Below are 13,649 nucleotides of genomic sequence, written 5' to 3' on the forward strand. Positions count from 1 at the left end.
ACATTTTTAAATGTTCCTATTTCCTTTCCTAAAGGTCAAACCTTGATTTTATATCACTGCAAGCATTAGCTCCTTAATCTTTATTCCTTATCATGATCATTTGTTGGGTTCCCACAGAAAGTACAAAGAAATGTGAAAGAGCCTATCCTCTTCCAGAAGAAAGTTTCCAACAGCTAAGTCACAAAGGAGGGCAGCATACACTCTTGAGAGTGAGGTGGACAGGATTTGTGATGACAGGGGTTGCCAGGAGACCAGTGGTCCCAGACTTGCCCTGGGATGGCACAGGAAGGTGATGACAAGAAGAGGAGCAGAATGGTCTGTGTTCAGTTTATCTTAACTACATTCCATTTACAGAACTCATCAAACATAGAGTCAGTTTCCACCTGCTTTGAAATCTTAAAACGTTAGCTTGCCCACTACATCAGAGCACTGCTTAAAAGTGCACCAGCAATTTTGGTGGAGGCACTGAGCCACACAGGAGATTCCCCCACAGCAACCCCTCAATCCCCCTGATGTGCCTGCAACCTGTGAGCACTCAGTCACAGTCCTCGCGAGAGGACCCATGTGAGCCATGGAAAGCAAAGGGAGCAGGACACAGAGTAGCTCCATAATGGCTTCTGTGAAAAGGCCCTGCAGTTCACGGGAATTCTGCAGGAGGCTGGGCCCTTAAAACCCAAACCTGGGAGTCATTTGTGAAAGAAGAGCAGCATGACAGAACCCCTTTGACACACCAACAGACCAAAAATTCCCCATCAAAGCCCCACAGTCCCATCAACGATTCCAGCTGGAGACCCACACTGAGTCTGGACCCTACATCAACCCCTGCAATATCCCTGCCTACTTTCTCATATTGCTATATGTATACTATATTATGTTATATATTATATATTCACATATATGTATATATAACATCTCTTGCATATAACACATTACATATAAGTAGCCCTTTGTCTCATGAGGGGGGTATATGCTTATTTTTTCCCAGGAACTGTATTTGGACATAGGATCTAAAGTTGAAATGAGGTCACAGGGTGTGGTCCTAATCCAATGTGACTGATGTCCTTATAAGAGGAAAAGACACCAGGGATGTGTGCACATGGAGGAAAGGCTGTGTGTGGTCACAGAGGGAAGACAGCCATCTGCAAGCCAAAGAGAAAGGCCTCAAGAAAAAGCAACCCTGCCGACACGCCTTGATCTTGGACTTCCAGCCTCCAGTACTGAGAAGACAATAAGCTTGTTTTAGACACTTGGTCTGTAGTGCTTTGCTATGGCAGCCTGAGCAGACTAACACCTAACAACTTCAAGTCCCAGGACTCCTGCTGGAAGGACCAGCTCCCAGCCTGCAGTGACAGAGGAAGAGACAGCAGAGGAAACGGGTAGTGGAGGAGCACCATGCCAGGCGATTTATCCACAGGCATGAGTCCCACACTGCCCCACACATCTGTGCACAGGAAAAGCACCACAGAGAAGACAAAAATAAATCCTTTGACACAATACTATAAACACTAGCTTCTTAATAACACTCTTCTTCAGACTATTCTAAGCAGCAGGTAAATGATTTGGAACTGCCCTCCATTTCCTCAGGTCAGTATGGATACAGTTCGGGGTAGACACAATGTGTGAGCCTCCTCTCTGTGGCACAAATATCAGGAGATAATCTCATCACCCCATGGCCTCCCTGCCAAATCTAATCCCAACCAGGCATGGGCCTGCATACCTGCAGGACCATAGGACTCCCCTAAAACACACAGATTATATTTTTTACAGTGGCAAGTTTGAAATCATCAAAATCCTCAAGATTCTGGATTCCTTCATAGCAATTAGGAAGGGGCAGTGTTTAGTTTGCGCACACATTCCTTCTAAGAACAGGTGCCAACTACCCCTGGCAATAGGATTCTGAGATGGCCCCCAAATCTCCAGCCCAGTCCTGGTGTCCACACCCCTGCCAGCTCCCTTGAGTGAGGTAGGGACTAAGTATGAATGTGGAGGAAATCACTTGTGAAGATGTAACTAGGGTGACCCAATCAGTAGACTATGAGCCAACCAACAAAGAGATCATCTGAGTGGGCCTTACAGAGCCACAGGAGTCCTATAAACCTGGGCCTAATGACAGGGACAGGAACTCAGAGGGGCCACATGGCCAGAGCTGAGAGCACAAGGCCTCAGCCCTACCACCACTGGAGCTGAATTACACTAAGAACCTAAAAGAGCCTGGAAGAAGATGCAAGCCTCAGACAAGAACACAGCTGCAGCCAACACCTCACCCGCAGCCTGGTGAGACATCGGGTAGAAGACCTGGCCAACCCATGCCTGAATTCCTAACCTCCAGGAAATGTGAGATAATGTATCTGGATTCTTTCTTTTGACAGGTAATATCCTATTAGTTTCAGGTGTTCATCATGGTGATTCAATATTTTTATAGATTACAAAATGATCCCCATGATAAGTGAAATTACCATCTGTCACCATAGAAAGTGATTATAATATTATTGATTATATTCTCTACACTGTACATTACATCCCCATGACCTATTTATTTTATAACAGGAAGTTTGTGCCTCTTAATCTCCTTCACCAATGTCCCCCCCTCCAACCCCTCCCCACTCTGGTAACCAACAGTTTATTCTCTGTTATCTATGACTCTGTTTCTGTTGTGTTTTGTTTGTTCATTTATTTTATTCTTTAGATCCCACATATAAGTGAGATCATAAGGTATTTGTCTTTCTCTGACTTATTCACTTAGCGTAATACCCTCCAGGTCCATCCATGTTGTTGCAACATTGTTTTTAGTTGCTGAGTTTGCAGGGATTTGTTGCACAGCAATAAAAAATTAATACACACCATTTCCATTTTCTGTACAGAAGCAGGAGCTAGATGCTTCTCCCATCCTGGCAGCTTCGTCTTCTACAGTGTGTAACAAACTAAAGATTCTGCCGGTAGTTTTATAGTCTGCATACTTGAGGAAAAACTACTTAACGAGAAAAGAATGCATAGAACAAGACTGGTTATAATCCAAAAGTGTTTTTCTCTCTCCACATAAAGTGGAAGCCCATCAGAGGGCCTGAATAACATATTAAAATGTGGAGAAACCCTGAAAACGTGCAATCTTGAAATACGGGCTATGTTATAAATATTACAAACATGGTGCATGATTCCTCCACAGGAATGGCAACTGGCTCTTGCATTTAGCTGCAATTTTCTGCTCGTGATTCCTGACAGGTCTGAACAGAGTGTCAAACCAAGATTTCAAAGGTCATGAGTGAAAAAAGTGTGATTCTTCTGAAATGGGGGGCAAAGAAAAAGAAAAACACTAAAAACGGAAAGAATAATAAAAATGTCTTACATTTAAAAGCACCACGTATGAAGCCAGAGACAAAAGCCAGTTTTTTCTAAAAAAGCCTGCCACTCCTTTTTCTCTGCACCAACCACCTCACTTCTAGGCCAGCTGTTTCCTCAGCTAAACAGTGAGAATGTTAAATAGATGATCTTGAAAATCTGTTCTGAGGCTAATGTTAGCCTTCTGTGATTAATAGATTTCCTCTTCTGGGAAAATCTATTACTAACATTTTACAATTAGTCATGCTGAGCTTTGCAGTTCTCATCTGAGCCTTTTTTTTGTCCAAAACAACATAATGCACAGGTGAAAGAATAAGGAAATATAAGTATGACAAGTGACAAATTTTATTTAAAGACAAGCAGTAAATAAAATTTTAAGATCCCTTAATTTATCATTTTTGGTTATTTAATATTTAGGCTGAGTTAAACTATTTATTTGTATTAGTTATGTTTTCAAGGTTCTTAAGTAGGGGCACCTGGGTGGCTCAGTCGGTTAAACATCCAACTCTTGATTTCAGCTCAAGTCATCAACTCACAGTAGGTGAGCTCAAGCCCTGAATTGGGCCCTCTGCTGACAGTGTAGAGCCTGCTTTGGATGGAGCCTCTCTCTGCCCCTCCCTTACTTGCGTGCTCATACCTGCTCTCCCTCTCTCTAAAAAAAAAAAAAAAAAAAAAAAAAAGGTTCTTAAGTAAACAATTCCCTAAGGGGAGGCAGCTGACTTACAGAATTTACAGGAATTACTTTAAGTAGTTGAAAGCATGTTTTTCCTGGAGATCATTATTACTTTTATGTAGCTATTCATGAATACAGGGTTCAAGAACTACTGATCTGAAATGTTTCATTAATGTTTTATTTTTTTGAAAAGCATTAGAATGTTGCAACCCTACTGACCCCTGACCCCTCCAGTGTTTAAGGTGTCTCTGCAATGGCTCAGGGTTTTCAACAATGTATTTATAAATCTTTCCAGTGTGGTGAAGTTGGATCTATTTCATAAATCCAAACAAATTTAGATCGAGTTTTAAAAAAAGGCATGTGCAGAAAATGAGGGAATTACACTTTCATCTTTAACATGTTGTTTTCAAGTAGATTTGCATTTCAAATATATTTGAGATTTTCCCTCATAGTAAAAGAGCTTTTTTTTTTTTTTTTTTTAATTTAAGGTGACAACAGATTCCAAATTTGCCCACAACCAGTCAATATTCCGGGCTACCCACTGCCATTCCTTCTACAAGGACAATCACAACAATAATTGTCCCTGATCTCCAACCTGGTCTATGAATTCATGAATGAATTGGATCTGTTCTTAAGAGTCCTCCTGGGCTGCAGAAAGAGGCACACTAATTTCTGGTTCCACACAAGTTACTCCTCACTTGTAAGATGACATCATCATTCAAGTTTAGTGACACTGTAATCAACACAAAGTAGCAGTGGGTGTCCGCAATGCTACAGTGCCCACACTTCTGATCATGTCCACAAAATACTGCGTGCCACACACACAGAGCTGCCACCTGCCAGCTTCTAGGACATCTTACAATTGGAGATGCTTGCCTCTTCCGTTTTTTGGTAATTTAGGAGATGAATGAAAAGTCTGAAATGTTTGTAGCATGCATACACATTTGATTTTCTTACCCTTACATTATCTAACATCTTTATATGGCCATATTTTATTGTGTACTTTCCCATGTTGTAAAAATGTCAGCTTTAATTCAATTGCAAATTATTGTCACAGCTACTCATGAGAACCCCACTCCTGCCCTCCCACCATTCACCACACCCATACCCTACTCAGGTGCTGGCAGTGGGGGTGCACGGGGGTAACAGGCACATCTCACTTGACTCCCTTGCTTTCTCTCCTTCTTTAAACATGTCTCTCCTTTAATAAGACTAATCAACAAAGGAATATCTTGGGTAGATGAGTAAGAAAGGAAGTGAGGAAGAGAAAGAAGAGATGCAGGTTTGAGGTTTTAACGTTTGAGCACTACAATTTTTAAGTACAATTTAATGCTGAAGGAAGAACACTTACTTTGATTAGGCAATCAGGGACTGGTTCCTGGAGGAGGGGACATCTGAATTTAGATCTTAAAGGATGAAAAGAATCTTAGCCTAAGCCATTCCCCACCCTCCCCCAAGGAGACTGTTTATACTAAAGAGTGCAATTTAGGGAGAGGTTGGAAGGGCAGTGCCCAAATCAAGGATAAGGCAGGGCTGGATCAAAAGAGATCCTGAGAGGCACCTGGGTGGCTCAATTGGTTGAGCATCCCACTTTGGCTCAGGTCATCTCATGGTTCCTAAGTTCAAGCCCCACATTGGCCTCGCTGCTATCAGCACAGAGCTGGCTTCCAGTCCTCCATCCCCCACCCCCACCCTTCCCATGCTTGTTCTCTTTCTCTTTCTCTTAAAAATAAACATTAAAAGAGAGAGAGAGAGATCATGAGACTCAGAAATAGCAACAGAGTAGAAACAGAGGCCACCTGGGTGGCTCTTTAGGTTAAGCATTGGACTCTTGATTTTGGTTTAGGTCCTGATTTCACAGTTCATAGAATCAAGCCCCATTTAGGGCTCCATGTGGACAGTGCAGAGCCTGCTTGGGATTCTCTCTGTCTCTCTCTCTGCCCCTCCCTTTCTTGTGTGCAGTCTCTCTTTCTCAAAATAAATAAACATTAAAAAAAAAAGAAATAGAAACAGGAGGAAATGATGGGCATGAAGTTTGACTATATAATCTATGTCACTGGACACACACCATGAATGATTAGATGAGAATGGGCATTCGAGTATCCACATCTCCAGCTCTGGTGGCTGAAATGTGAGTGCCACTGATCTTACCCAGGAGTGGGTCTGCTGTGGGAAGGAACAGAGTCCAATTGTGATCTCTTCAAGGTGCTGGTGGGGCATGTGGGTTGGGCTTGTAGGAGATGGCCACATCTTTGAAGACAAATGCAGATAAAGAGGAATTTGGGGCTCATGGCATGGAGATGACCAGTCCCCTACTGTGGATGCCATCACTGAGATTACCAGAGATATCACAATGATGAGAGCTGAAATAGTAACGAGAACTGAAAATGGACTGGGAGAGCAGGAAGGGTAGGAAAGGGTTGAAGTAGGGAAGCCAGCAGGGGTGGCTGGGCAGACAGGGTGGGCACAGGGTAGAGACCAGCAGAGCCCAGAGTCCCAGGAGCCAAGGTTCCATGGTGGCTGCCCATCACCAAGGGCAACCAGGGGCAGGAGTCCAGTGTGCCACACCTTCCATTGCCTCAACACCTCTCCCTTTGCTCTTCCTATGCCAAGTGAACCAATCTGGAAAGGCAGTCATGGAATGTGTGCACACAATCACCATAGTTTCATTTCTTATTTTGAAAAGGCAATTTTCAGTGGCACACACTTGAAAATGGCACACCTATTAAGACCAAAGGTCCCCTTTCCAAACATTCCTGGTGCTTTTCTCCCTTCAGACCTTTTCACCACTCAAGCACATTCGTGTGCAGCTCAAGTGAGAGTTCATCTTTGGAAAGACTAAGAGATATGGACCTCCTGTAAAAGGTTCATGAATGCTTCAAGTCTTAGGATAAGTCTTTCAGGCAATACCAGCTGGACGTCTAGACACCAAATCCCTGTCAGTACTGAGACATCGGTATCTTAATAATAATAACAAAAGAAAAATAAATACAGCTTTCCTCCTCCATATCCTTATTATGAACCCAGCACTTCACAGAGCATTTTACAGCCTTTATTGCAGGGAGTCTTCACACAATCCCAACACTATATTCCCGTTTACAGACATAGAAATAGACATGGAATGACCTGCCCAAAGTCACACATCAGGAAGTAGCGGGGTGAGGACCAAATCTCTCTGACTCTGGGAATCATGAATCCTTGGGGCCATGTGGTTTTGAAAGCACATCTGATCTAACGACCTAAAGGAAGAACAACTAAAACTCATAAAGGAGTTGTCTAGTGACAACTTTGCAAAATTCCAAGCCAGAAACTCTGTATTTTTTTTCCTTTTAAATTATGCAGCCCAGAGACCAATGTAGCCTGAAAATAAAATAGCACTATGCTTAAAAAGGGTGGAAAGGCAGACAGTTCCAGACCTATAAGCAGTGTTTGACAGACACAGAATAATGAATTTCAGTCAATTTGCCTAAATGCCTGCCTATTTGCAACCGACCAAAGGAGCCATGTCCAAGGTTAGAAGTCACCAAACCATGGTCTCTGCTACAAACTGGGAAGTGTGCCCTAAATGGGCCTTGGCAAATTGAGAGATGAGCTCATCACTGAGACCACCTGTGGCTGGGAGCTTCTGAGCTTCAGCAACCTGAAGGACACCACCTGACTCAGTCCTCTGGGGGGACTCCCTCTGGGGCTGAAGGAAGGTTGGTGGAGCAGGAGAGCAGTTTATTCTCATGGCTTTGGAATGACCTGGTAGCTTTGACAAGTGCTCCTAACTTGGGCCTGGCACATGTGGCACTTTTGGAGACAAGGCTATGGACCAAATTATTCCAGCTCCCCTACTGCAGGCATCTTACAGGTCACTTATTTTTATTTTTTTAAACTTTTTTTAATGGTTGTTTATTTTTGAGAAAGAGTGACAGAGAAAGAACGCAAGCGGGGGAGGGGTAGAGAGAAAAGGAAACACAGAATCTGAAGCAGGCTCCAGACTCCAAGCTGTCAGCAAACAGCCTGATGCAGGGCTTGAACTCACGAACCATGAGATTGTGACCTGAGCCAAAGTCGGACACTCAACTGACTGAGCCACCCAGGCACTCCATCCAGGTCACTTTTAAGCAAAGCTGCCCCACCCTTTCTTGAAAAATCCCTCCCCCAGAATATATTTACAAACAGTACTACACAGCTGGCTCTGGAATGATCAATAATTAATGATGATGCCTCGCATCTGGCCAGTGCTCCTCCTGAGGGTCACAAGCCCCCGTATAGGCACTATCTTGCCAAGTTAATGACTCATCCTCATTAAGAGGTGAAAGGGAAGGAGAGGGCTTGGGGTTCAGGCACCTGACCTCCAGCACCTCAGGTGCCTGGCATATAAATGGGGGTCTGCCTTCTCACAGAAACTGTTCACACCAAACCCCCAACAGCCCTTCATTCTAGTCCCACAGGCTTCCCACTCTCCAGGTGGGCATCAGAGACCATCCGCCGGGACCTCCCAACTGAGCAAGGCCACAGTGTCTACTTTGACTTCACTTTCCATTTTTTTTTTTTTTTGTGCATGATTTTTCCCCACTATTATTTTTGAAGCAAGTATTTGATCTTGACCAATAAAATCACAAATACTACTAATGAACAAGTTACACCTTACATTTAATTTATGGTTTGGAGTTAAAGCAAGAGCTGCTATTTTGTTTTATTGATTTAGAAAGATGGTAAAATTATCCATACAGTTAAGTGAAGCACTTGGATGGGTACAGCTTAATGTATAGTCATACATTAAGACTATAAGCTTAGCAGCATTCTGTACTATTTCATTAACACAGAGCAACTAACCCCTGTAAAAAGAAAAGTTCTTCTCCAAACATCAATTTGCTTCTGACCTGCCAGCTTATCACATTTCCTATTGGTAAGACATCCCATAGGTGAGACGGGCATGCTGCAACTAAACTTGTGCTTCATTTACTAAACCAACAAAAACAGACTTGGTCAGAAAATGTGTCTTATGGACAAGAGAGTTGAATGCATATGCTTCTCTTTTAAATAGTTCAGGGTTGAGCTAGGTTGAAATGCAAAGTATCTAGAAAGATCCACAGAACACATTTTTAAGAAAAAAGGAATACCACGGAACAAACTTAACATGCAAACCAACTAGACTGAGGCCTCCCCAGCGTAGGCAGGCTGAAGAACTCCTCAGGCCCAGGAAAGAGAAAGCTGCACAATACATTTTAGGCAAACAGAATGAAGGAGAAACCAGGATGCAGTGAGGCAAGCCCTAAATGGGAGGTTCAGAGCAAGTGATCCAAGAACCTCGTGGAATAATCATCAGTGCCAAGGCCTGATGCCTTGGGGATAAGAAAATCCTTCATGGAATTTATTTTTCATATTGTGCACAAATGAAGGCATGTGTGTGGAGCAAAGAGAGACAGAGACCAGGAAAATTCTCACAGCACTTTAAAAAGACCCATTAAATTACTCCCAATTCAATAAACCCTCATTACACAACAGGCAGAGGAGTGGAAAGCCCAGAATGAGAGGCAGTGGCTTTAAAGCAGGGGTTCTCAACCTCCCACAATTGACATTTGGACCAGATAATTCTTTTTTTTATTATTATTATTTTTTAATGTTTATTTATTTTTGAGACAGAGAGAGACAGAGCATGAACGGGGGAGGGTCAGAGAGAGAGGGAGACACAGAATCTGAAGCAGGCTTCAGGCTCCGAGCTGTCAGCACAGAGCCCGACGCGGGGCTCGAACTCACAGACCGTGAGATCATGACCTGAGCTGAAGTCGGACACTTAACCGACTGAGCCACCCAGGCGCCCCGTGGACCAGATAATTCTTTACCGTAGAGGGCTGGCCATCCTGCTCTGATACCTGACCTCCACCCAAGAAATGCCAGCAGCACACCCCTCCCCACAAATTGTAGCAGCAAAAAATGGCTCTAGATGTTGCCAAATGCCTCCTGGGGCACAAGATCATCTCAGGTTGAGAAGCACTGCTTCAAAGCACCTGGGACAAACATTCTGGAACATGGATTATTAAGTAAACATTTACAGGACCAACATATTTTAAAAATCACATACGTGAGAACTCAGCACTGAAACAGAAATGGCAAAGTCTGCAGGAACTTGACCCAAATATATTGTGCAACATCCAGAATGTGTCTTCTTTCCTCTCTAAACTGAAACATCTGCTCCTCTGGTGAGACATGCTAATGACTTCTGAATCTAATACTAAAAGTCAGAGGCAGTGAGAGAAGATATTTGGGGTGATTTTTCTGCAGTGAATCTTGCAATAGTAAAATTACCAAAAGTACAGTAGTTTAACCCATATGCATGAAATGTATTTTCTAAAATATGTGCTATTCCAGATGTTTCCTAAGAGCTACATGCACTCGGGTGCTTGGGTGGCTCAGCTGGTTAAACATCTGACTTTGGCTCAGGTCATGATCTCGCAATTCATGTGCTCGAGCCACATGTCGGGCTCTGTGCTGACAGCTCAGAGCCTAGAGCCTGCTTCAGATTCTGTGTCTCCCTCTGTCTCTGTCCCTCCCTGAGTCACACTGTCTTTCTTCCTCTCAAAAATAAATAAACATTAAAAAAAAAAAGCTACAAGCACAGTTAAGAAACACTCCAGACATGTGTGAGAAACACATGTGTGCATGGAGGAGACTTCTTACATGAATCAAGATGAAGGAAAATGCTGGGCCCTCTGAGGTGAAGTCAGAAAGTACTGAAGCTGTCCCAGCAGAACTCTCCCTGACAACAAGGGCCTCTGGCTTTAGAATTAAGATGAGGTGCAGTTTCTCACATAATTATTTGGTACAATGAAACACTGCCCACCTAGAAGAAACAATTTTCCCTAGGAAATGTACTAGCTTGTGATACTAGCAAAATGATGCCTTAAAACAAGATCACTTAGAAACTCCCTGGTGAGTTTTGACATAAGAACTTTTTTTTTTTTTTTGATAAATCATTTCTAGTGCAGTCTTTTCTGAATTTCATGGGACATTCTCAAAATAGCTCAGCAGATATCAAGACCAGGGGATCAGATTCTTCATCATAATACCATTACCACTTGTAAAGCATGTAAAACACTTTGGGGACACTACAGAGTTGTCAAGGTAATTTCCTCTACATTAATTCACTTGTTGGCATGATATTGTCACAAAACGGGCAGAAATAATATGATCCACATTCTTGCAGGTAATGCCCTAAAGCTGGGAAAGGTCCTGTGTTGTTAATAATTTTTCCTAATAGGCTGCAACAATTCACATCTCTCCATGGGTATATAAAAGTACCAGCGCCCTTATTTTTGCAAGCAATCTCTGCTCTTTCTCTCTTTAAAACCCCCCTGCCAGTTTGATAGGCAGGACAAGACACTTTATACCTTTCTATCTGCATCACCCTGACTCCCAGGCCAATTGACCTGTTCTTCTGGGAATTAGCTACCTATGTTCCCCTCATTTTTTCTACTGTATTGTTTGCTTCCTTCTTGACCACTTAATTTGTGAGAACTTTCATATTAAAAATATTAACCTCTTTACTATCTTCTGCCTTGAAAACATTTCTTTTCTGTCTAAAGAACCATGGTTTTATAATGTTAATTTGTGGCATATTTTGCCTTATCACAGTTAATTTTTTTAAGTTTATTTATTTTGAGAGAGAGAGAGAGAGCACAAACGGGGAAGTACAGAGAGACAGAGAGAGAGAGAGAAAGCCTGACATGGGGCTTGAACTCACAGACTGTGAGATCACGACCTGCGCTGAAATCAAGAGTCTGAGACACTCTACTGACTGAGCCATCCAGGTGCGCCAACAGTTAAAATTTTTATTTAGTTAAATATTCCTGACCTTTATAGGCCTGGCCAAGAGAGTCTCCTGTGCCTTTGGACTGTACCATGTAGCATTCCTGTTTTTTTGATGGGGGAAGTACAGAGTTCTTTTATTTTAATATTTAAATGTTCAAACCAACTGATACTCATTTTTACAAGGTACAACCAAAGGGTACAATGCTGTTTCCTCCCCAGAGCCAACTGTATAAACGCTATTTACTAATCATTTTCCTATGGAACTTAAATACCTACTCTAAAATTCTCACACACAATATCTTTTATTGGGGGGTTATTATGTTCAAGCAATCAACTTGTTTTCAAGTCCATACCATGGTACTAGTGATTTGATTGCACAGTGTATCAGATCAGCTCCAGCACTGGGTGCCCCACTCTGGGGGGAAGAAGCCCCCAGACAGCTGGCTTAGCATATGGAGGTGACTGTTGGATGGGTTCCTACCCCCACTTTGCAGGGCACCTCATGCTGCAGCCCTGGTTCTACTAACTGATACGAAGCCCTCCCTTCATCTTTTAAAAAAGTCTTGGCTATACTGGAACATTATAAAACTTTTAAGGTCATTTATGGACTTCAAGATGTATTACAAAGCTATAATCATCAAGACAGTATGGTACTGGCACAAGAACAGACACTCAGATCAATGGGCCAGAAAAGAGAACCCAGAAACAGACCCAGAAATGTATGGCCAACTAATCTTTGAAAAAGCAGGAAAGAATATCCAATGGAATAAAGACAGTCTCTTCAGCAAATGGTGCTGGGAAAACTGGACAGAAAAATGAACCTGGACCACTTTCTTACACCATACACAAAAATAAACTCAAAATGGATGAAAGACGTAAATGTAAGATAGGAAGCCACCAAAATCCTAGAGGAGAAAGCAGGCAAAAACCTCTTTGACCTCGGCTACAGCAACTACTTACTCAACACATCTCTGAAGGCAAGGGAAACAAAAGCAAAAATGAACTATTGGGACCTCATCAAAATAAAACCTTCTGCACAGCAAAGGAAATAATCAGCAAAACTAAAAGGCAACCTGACGTAATGGAAGAAGATATCTGCAAACAACATATCAGATAAAGGGTTAGTATACAAAATCTATGAAGAACTTACCAAACTCAACACCCAAAAAACAAATAATCCAATGAAGAAATGGGCAAAAGACATGAATAGACACTTGTCCAAAGAAGACATCCAGATGGCCAAATGAAACATGAAAAAATGCTCAACATCACTCATCATCCAGGGAACACAAATCAAAACCACAATGAGATGCCACCTCACACCTGTGGCTAACATTAGCAACTCAGGCAACAATAGATGTTGGCAAGGATGGGGAGAAGAGGATCTCTTTTGCATTGTTGGTGGGAATGCAAGCTGGTGCAGCCACTCTGGAAAACAGTATGGAGATTCCTCAAAAAACTAAAAATAGAACTACCCTACAACCAAGCAATTGCACTATTAAGAATTTATCCAAGGGATACAGGTGTGCTGTTTTGAAGGGACACATGCACCCCAATGTTTATAGCAGCACTATCAATAATAGCCAAAGTATGGAAAGAGCCCAAATGTCCATCGATGGATGAATGGATAAAGATGATGTGGTATATATATACAATGAAGTATTACTCGGCAATCAAAAAGAATGAAATCTTGCCATTTGCAACTACGTGGATGGAACTGGAGGGTATTATGCTAAGTGAAATTAGTCAGAGAAAGACAAAAATCATATGACTTCACTCATATGAGGACTTTAAGAGACAAAACAGATGAACATAATGGAAGGGAAGCAAAAGTAATATA

The 13,649-nt window shown here is 42.3% G+C and overlaps 1 protein-coding gene and 1 long non-coding RNA gene across 5 annotated transcripts in view; one reads left to right on the forward strand and one right to left on the reverse strand.

Moving 5' to 3' along the window:
- The window catches only part of ATP10A (ATPase phospholipid transporting 10A (putative)), a 194,489-nt gene that overhangs the window by 106,358 nt on the left and 74,482 nt on the right, over window positions 1-13,649 (reverse strand). The window lies entirely within an intron of this gene.
- Window positions 263-3,829, forward strand: LOC123385842. Its single transcript, XR_006598980.1, has 3 exons — window positions 263-315; window positions 986-2,369; window positions 2,862-3,829. It is a non-coding gene; the product is annotated as an uncharacterized LOC123385842 (long non-coding RNA).

This window comes from Felis catus, chromosome B3 (genome assembly GCF_018350175.1).
Source record: "Felis catus isolate Fca126 chromosome B3, F.catus_Fca126_mat1.0, whole genome shotgun sequence".
Lineage (NCBI taxonomy): Eukaryota > Metazoa > Chordata > Mammalia > Carnivora > Felidae > Felis > Felis catus.